This window comes from Equus caballus, chromosome 6 (genome assembly GCF_041296265.1).
Source record: "Equus caballus isolate H_3958 breed thoroughbred chromosome 6, TB-T2T, whole genome shotgun sequence".
NCBI classification, from domain to species: domain Eukaryota; kingdom Metazoa; phylum Chordata; class Mammalia; order Perissodactyla; family Equidae; genus Equus; species Equus caballus.
Genome location: NC_091689.1, coordinates 80,648,636 through 80,657,326, shown reverse-complemented (window position 1 = coordinate 80,657,326; position 8,691 = coordinate 80,648,636).

The following is an 8,691-nucleotide window of genomic DNA, read 5'->3' as shown; positions in this document are numbered from 1 at the left end:
GATGCGCCACACCGGGGCCTTCCTCTACTGTTGACTCCTCAGAGCACCCTTCCCCCGGGATATCCAGTCAGCGACTTCCCTCGCCTCCGCCGGGTTACTTTCTCAGTGAGCCTGCCTAGCCCGTACTATCGAACCCTGTACCTTCTCCCCAAACCAGCACTCTTGATCACACTTGCCTGGCTCGAACTTCCTTTTTCCACGGCACCTCTAACAACTAGAAATTTTATTTATTTGTCTTGTATTTTGTTCACTGATGTATCCCAAACCTGCAGATTAGCAGCTGGCATAGTGGGTGCTCAAGAAACATGAGTTTCATTGAACTCGTTGAACTGGATTTGGAAGGGACCTTAATAATCCAGTTATTTCTAATCAGCTGTGCTCTCAGAGTTCCCCACAGATCTTGTTAAAATACCCTAGCCAGAGTCCTTTTCCTAGACCTCCCGAGTCAGCTCAAGAGGCTCCCCAAGGCTTCTGATATTAAGAACCTCTTCTCTGGGGCAGTCCCCTCGCTTAGCAGATGGTTTACAGAGGTCCCCAGAAGGGCCTGCCTTGCTCAGGGTCACAGCATAGTTAGGGCCTGAGCCAGCAATCCTGCAGTTCTCTCCCACTGGTGTCTTTCTAGCTCTTCAGGCAGATCTGGGGCACTGCCTAGCCCAGGTTGGGGACCCTCGGTTCAGAATATTAGTTATCAGAGAGAGTGCCTGGTGCTATTGACCTTTGTCTAGTTTTCTCCTAACCCAGTTAACCTAGCATGTAGTTGGAGCTCAATGAATGCTCGTTCTTATTACTTATTCTCACATTCTCGACAAGCAGTGACGCCTGGGATCTGGGCACAGCTGATCTTCCTCTCACACTCTGTAACAGGTTGAGCCGGAACAGGGCTCCAGAAACCAGGAGCTGAACGAGGCCTCTGCCTCCATCTTTCATGATGCACTGAGTTTTGGAGAAATGTCCTAAGATGGCTGGAACAGTGGGCTTGGGGCCAGTTGTTAATTGCTCTGTGGCCTGAGCATGTTTCATAACCATTCCGAGCCTTTTTGCTACTCTGTAAAATGGGCTAACTCCCAGAATTGACACAAGGCTTCCACCTAATAATGCACCTCTGGAAGCTCCTTATACACCATGGATCACCAAGCAAACCCAAGTTATCACTGTCTTTTTGGCCCTCTTGCTTCATGCCTCCCATGGCCCCCTAACCCTCCAAGGACAAAGTTCCAGTTCCTTGGCCTGGAGCGCGGGGCTCTTCTACCTTGGCCCCAGCACGCTGCCTCCCCCATGTGCTGCCACTCCTCTCCTCCCTACACACCCTTCACTCCAGCCACAGACTTAGTCACCACCCTGAACAGGCCAAACCCTTTCACGCCTCTGCACCTTGGTACAAACCGTTCCTTCTGCTGAGAATGCTCCCTCCCTTTGCTACCTGGAGAATTCTAGCATCACCTGCCTCTGCTTCCTTGTCTGTCTGTATCCTGTTCCTCCACTGTCTGTGCAGTCGGGAGCCCGGGTTAGATTCCTCACTCTGCCACCCTCCTCAGGCCAAGTTGATTGACCTCCCTTAGCCTCAGTTTGCTTGTCTGCAAAATAGAGATGATAACAAGACCCATCTCTTCGGGTCATTGTGAGGATAAACTGGGGTAACACAAGGCTTGGCCCTTGCCTGGCACACGGCAGCTGCTCCGGAAACGAGAGCTGTCCTTTCTGCTCTTTGCGTTCTTATCAATACTCCCCCTCCAGCTGCGCTCTGGATCTCTGCCCTCCCCACCAGCCGGGCAGGTCCTGGCCTGTCCTCTAAGACTCCTCGAGGGCCACCCTGGCCAGCTGGCTCTGGGGAAGCAGAGGGAACTTTTCTGCCCTTACTGATTGATAAAGCAATTAGGATGAGAACCATAATGGCAATGGGAATAGAATTCACCACCACCAGCTGCATCCTTAGGCAAGAGGCCTGTGGCTCCGCAGGTGAGGGGGAACCTGGGGAGAAACAGACCACAGCTGCAATAGGAGTTTCACATCCCCACCCCACCCCCAGGTGCCAGAACCGACTGTGCTCCATTTCCAAGGGAAGTGCTAAGGACAGCCCTGCTCGCCCTCTGGGTCCTGCCCTGATCTTCCCACCTGCCAGGGCCTGCCCTTTTCCTGGTTAGCTCCTTGCCCCATCCCTGGCTCCCATGGTGGTTACTTCTACAGCCACTGATAATTCTCACTAATTATGCACCAACTACAGGCCAGCACTATGAAAATAGGGTCCCGGGTAAGAGCATGGGCTCTGGAGTCAGGCCAGGTGCCTGGCAGGCAGTAAGCACACGACGAATGATTGCCATAATCATCTCAATGTTCACAATGACCACTATACTACAGTGCACTTTGGAGCCAGACTGCCCTGGGTTCCAGTCCCTGCCCCACCACATTCTAGGTGTGTAACCTTGACAAACTGCTCATCTCCTCTGTTCTCAACCTCCTCCCCTCTAAAATGGGAAGGACAATAATTAACTGCTACCTCACTGAGCTGATATGAGGATCACATATCCTCATGCCTTTAAGCCCTCAGCACAATGCTTGGAAGATGATGGTAAGTAAGCACTCTGTAAATGTCAGTTATTATTAGCCATTTCCCTATTTGGAGGATGAGGAAATAGAAGGAAAGACAAGTTAAGTAACTTGACTAAGGTCACCCAGCTTGTGAGTGGTGGAGCCCGGATTCTAACCCCAGGCTCTTTGACGCCAAAGTCAGAGTTCTCTTTGCTTTTCCATATTGCCCCTTATTTCTATTATCCTCATTCCCTAAATTTAAGCCAGAAATACAATTTAAAAAAATATTTTAACTATAATGGCAAAGGATTGAAACACTTTAAATATATTTAAATCCATGAATTCACGATAAACAAATAATCCTTAACCACTTTTGGAGACGCTAAGGAAGTAATTCATTATTTTGAAAACTAAAAAAAAAAAAGAGAGAGAATCCAGCACTGATCTGCTTTTCCTGTATAGTTTATAAAAGTTAACTCAGGTTAACCAAATAGTTGAGAGAGGCAAGTTTCTCTTAGTAAGAGTACTTTGGCTATTAAATGCAGAAGGAATGATAGAATATCACTATTTTGCAACCCCTAATGAAATAATGAATCTAGGCCTTGGTCATCTACAGCTGCTTACATTTGTGTCCCCTGATGGACGAACACACCACCACCTGTGGAGTTATCCGCCAGAATGTGGAACCTGAATCACATCTAGCCTCCTGATACGGAGACACAACCAAACTCCAGACTGTAGGAAACTCTACAGAACAAATGACCTGTTTTCTTCAAGAAATAAATTGTAAGGGTTGGGGCTGGGGGTGCGGAGAGCAAACTTATAGTTTAAGAGAGACTTAGAGACAGCAATCATTTGCCATATATAGACTTTATTTGGGGTCTGATTTAAACAAATTATTTTAGAAATGAGACAGAATTTGAACAATGGTTGGGTATTTGACGATATTAACACATTACTGTTAATGTTTTAGGTCTAATAACGGTAGTGTGGTTATTTTTTTATGTCCTTTTCTCTTAGAGATATATACTGAAATACTCACAGGTGAAATGATATAATGTCTGAGATTTGCTTCAAAAGAATCCAGGGACACGGTGGGGCTATAGATGACACTCAGTGGGCCATGAGTTGATACTATAATCGTTGAAGTGCAGTAATGAGTACGTGGGAGTTTGTTATATTATTCTCTTCATTTTTGTACATTTGAAATTTTCCCATCATAAAAATTAAAAGAAAAAGTGACCGATATAAAACCATTTTGTTTTTAGAACCATGTCTGGTTATTACTCCTCTTTGGGCCTCGTTTTCCCAGCTGTGAAGTGAGGGAGCCTGACTATTTCTGACAGTGAGCGTTTACCACGTACTGGGCGCTGGTCTAAGTATTTGTTTTCAGTCGTTGAATCTCTGAACCACTCTATGGGCAGGGGACCTATATTGTGCCCATTTTAGAGGCGAGGAAGCTAAAGTCTACAGAGGCGAGTTCACTTGCCCAAAGTCATACAGCAAGTGAAGAATCTGAGATTCGAACCCAGGCATTCTAGCCCCAGTGCCCCCGTGCTTCACTTCTACAATAGGCTGCTTCTCAACATGCAGCACCAACCATCTGTCCATCTGCTCCCCTCTGGGATCCTTTCTGTATTCCCAGGCCCTCCCTCATCCCGCTGCATCCCTACCCTGCCTGCTGCTGGGCACAAGAGGCTCGCTGAGGGTGGGGACCGTGGGAACCTGCCAGGGGGAACCCACCTCGAGAGTTGAGGTGTGAGAGAAGGGTGCTCCTGAGAGTCACTGACCCATGAAGTGGGCAAGGGTGGGGCCCTGGCTTGAAGTAGAGGCAGAGCTGTGCCAGGAAGGACTAGCTGAACATTTCCTCCTCTGCCCGGCTGCCCTAGCAGACTTTACCCCGCTGGCCTGAGTGTGGAGAGACCTCTCCCCGGTGTGAGTGTGCACATGGGGAAGGACCCGGCTGCAGCAAGCAGGCTGACTGCAGGAGCGGGAAGAATCTGCTCCACTCAAGGAGGCAGAGGCGGGAGGCTGGATGCAATGACCTCGGACTGTCCTCACCGCCTCTTCCCAGATGTCTTCCAGCAACCGAGAAGTATACACGAGTTGGGCCTGCCTGCTCTCTGGAGATTATAATCTAAAGGATTTAAGGATTAAAATCTCCAAATATTCCAAGGGCTGTAGCCACCCAGGCAGGCCTGGCACCATGTCAGCACAATTCTCTGCTGTCTGGATTCTCTCCCCATCCTATCCCTCACCTTATTCATTCAGCACATGTTTTCAAGGCCTTACTCCATGTCAGGCACCCTGCTTGGCACAGGATGTGAAGATGAATAAGACCAGGTCTTGGTTATCTCCGGGACCTCACAGTGTGCTGGGGAGGCAGACACATGAACAGAGAAATATGAGGGGGAAAGAGAAAGTACCTGCTCCACACTCCCCTCTTCCCAGGAGCCTGGTGGGGCTTAGCTATCCCCCGCGCATCCCTCCCATCTCCAGCTTAGTCTGGATGAATTTCATCCTGTTGCATCACAGTCTGTCTCCATCTGAGTCTCTCCCATAACATCGCCCTGTGGGTTTTCCCTCAGAAGAGTGGGGAGTGGGGAACAGGTCAGTCTAGAGCACCACAGTTCAATAGAAAGAAATATGAGACATAAACGAGAGTCACGGATATAATTTAAATTGTCTTAATACCCACATGAAAAATGCAAAAAGAACAAGTAGAATTAATTTTAATAATATATTTTATTTAACCCAATATACGCAAAACATTATCACTTCAACATGTAGTCAATATAATAAATTATGAATAAAGTATTTTACATTCACTTTTCATACTGTCTTGGAAATCCAGTGTGTATTTTACACTCAGTACATCTCCATTTGGGCTACCCACATATTGTGTTCAGCAGCCACGTGTAGCTAGTGGCTGCCATGCCGGACAGCACAGATGTAGATTATCTCAGGATTTGGTCTTCTTTACTTAGTTTTGGAGCTAGAAACTCGACTCCAAAACCCAAGGAACAGGCTCTGTCTTCCTGAGAGACTTTGCTAGCAAGAAGGGTGCCAGGCAGGAAAATGGGCTGAGGCTGGGCCAAGGGCGTGACCCGTTAACCAGTCAGAGGGCTGAGGGCTGGGGGCCCAGGGAGCTCCAGGGTCCAGGCTGCCTGTGGGCCCAGACAACCCTGATGTGGGCACATAACGAGCCCCGAGAGGCCACGCCCCAACTCTGAGGTCTCTTCCTTGGTGCATGCCTTTCCAGTCCTTCCTCCAACTGTATCTGCCAAAATGCTACCCTCAAAGTGTTTAAGCTACAAAACTAAGTGAAAAAAGAAAGCAGTGTAACACAGAAAAAAGACCACCTTCTAGGTAGCATAGAAGAAAGCACACATATTTTAACCATGGTTTTCTCTGGGTTTTGGAACTAGGTAACTATTTTCTTCTTTCTGTTTTTCTAAATTTTCTTAAAATTTTCTTATGAACATGTATTAATGCCTTATCTAATTGGAAAAGGTAATATCTATTAATATACATTTTTTAAAAATCCTGCCTGGTCTGCAAAGACCAGTTTAAATGCCAACTCCCTGTGGGCTTCCCGGGCCAGCCTCTGCATCGCTTTCCTCTGTTTATGGTGCTTACTGCAGCGTGGCCAGTGCTGAGTTTAACCATGGCCTGTCTTCTCTCCTCTCAAGCATCTTGAGGGTGGGGTCTGCATCTCAGCATCATCATAGGGCCTGCCACAGTGCCTGCCACGTTGTAGGGGCTCTCAACATGTTGTGGAATGGATGACTGAGGCAAGCTAAAGCCTGAAGCCGTCAACTGGGCTGATGCTGTAGCGCTCTGCAGAGTCCTGCTCTTCCTTCTTCTCGATGACCCAGTCGAACTACTCTGCTCCCTGACTTCCATCTCCCAATATCTAAAATCACAAAGTCCTCAATCTAGGGGACACACCTGAGCGGTCACATTGTCTAGTCCCCATCATATCCCTCCCTTCTCCTCCTCTCCCTGCCTCTGCATAGGTAATGTGCTTTGTCCATCTAGGTCCAACCTGGGTAGGGTATGTCAGAATTCAAAGTTCCCTAATGCCAATAAATCAAGTAACCTAGAAACAACGGATAAATTTCTGGAAACATACAACCTACCAAGACTGAATCATGAAGACAGAAAATCTGAACAGACTTACTATAACTAGTAAGGAGATTGAATCAGTAATCAAAAACCTCTCAACAAAGAAAAACTTAGAATTAGATGGCTCCACTGGTTAATTTTACCAAACATTTAAGCAATTAATGCCAAACCTTCTCAAACTCTTCCCAAAAACTGTAGAGGAGAGAACACTTCCAGATTCATTTTATGAGGCCAGCATTACCCTAATACCAAAGCCAAAGACGCTACAAGAAAAGAAAACTACAGGCCAATATCTCTGATGAACATAGCTGCAAAAATCCTCAACAAAACACCAGCAAACTGAATTCCACAGCACAGCAAAAGGATCATGCACCATGACCAAGTGAGATTTATTCCTGGAATGCAAGGATGGTCAACATATGAAAATCAATTGATGAGATACACTACATTAATAGAATGAAGGATAAAAATTATACCATCATTTCAATAGATGCAGAAGAAGCATTTGACAAAGTCAAAATCTTTTCATGATAAAAACTCTCAGCAAACTAGGAATAGAAGGAAATTATCTCAACATAATAAAGGCCACATATGGAAAGCTCACCACTAATATCATACTCGATGGTGAAAAACTGAAAGCATTTCCTCTAATATTTGGAACAAGACAAGGATGCTGACTCTTGCTACTTCTATTCAACATAGTACTGGAAGTCCTAGCCAGAGCAATTAGGCAAGAAAAGAAATAAAAAGCATCCAAATTGGAAAGGAAGAAGTAAATTATCTGCTTGCAGACGACATGATCTTATATGTAAAAAACTCCAAAGACTCCCCAAAAAAACCTATTAGAACTGTTAAATGAGTTCAGTAAAATTACAGGATAGAAAATCAACATACAAAAATCAGTTGCTTTTCTATACACTAACAACAAACTATCTGAAAAAGAAATTAAGAAAACAATCTTATTTACAATGACATCAAAAAGAATAAAATACTCAGGAACAAACAACTAAAGAAGCAAAAGACTTGTACACTGAAAACTACAAAACACTGATGAAAGAAATTAAAGAAACACAAATAACTGGATAGACATCTCGTGTTCATGGATTAGAAGACTTAATATTGTTAAAATGTCCATACTACTCAAAATGATCTACAGATTCAAGCAATCTTTATCAAAATCCCAATGGCATTTTTACAGATATAGAAAAAACAATCCTAAAATTCATATGAACCACAAAGGACCCCAAATGGCCAAAACAATCTTGAGAAAGAGGAACAAAGCTAGAGCATCATACTTCCTGATTTCAAACTATACTACTAAGCTACCATAATTAAAACAGTATAGTACTGTTATAAAGACAAACATATAGACCAACGGAACACAGTAGAGAGTCCAGAAAGAAATTCATGCATATATAGTCCACTGATCTTCAACAAGGGTACCAATAATACAAAATGGGGAAAAGATAGTCTCCTCAACATGTGGTATTGGGAAAACTGGATATCCACATACAAAAGAATTAAACTGGACACTTATCTTACACCATCCACACAAAAGTCAACACAAAATGTATTAAAGACTTAAACATAAGACCTGCAACTGTAAAACTCCTAGAAGAAAATATAGGGAAAAAACTTTATAACATTGATCTTGGCAATGATTTATTGGCTACAACACCCAAAGGACAGGCAACAAAAGCAAAAATAGACAAGTGGATGCCATCAAACTAAAAAGCTTCTGCACAGCAAAGGAAACAACAGTGTAAAAAGGCAACCTCTGGAACGGGAGAAAATGTTTGCAAACCATATATCTAATCAGGGGTTAACATCCAAAATATATAAGGGACTCTTACAACTCAATAGCAAAACAAAACAAAAACCAAATAACCTGATTAAAAAATGAGTAAAGGATTTGAATAGTTGTTTCTCCAAAGACATACAAGTATATGAAAAAATGCTCAGGATCGATATCACCTATCATCAGGGAAATGCAAATCAAAACCACAATGAGGACATCATGCCTGTTAGGATGGCTGT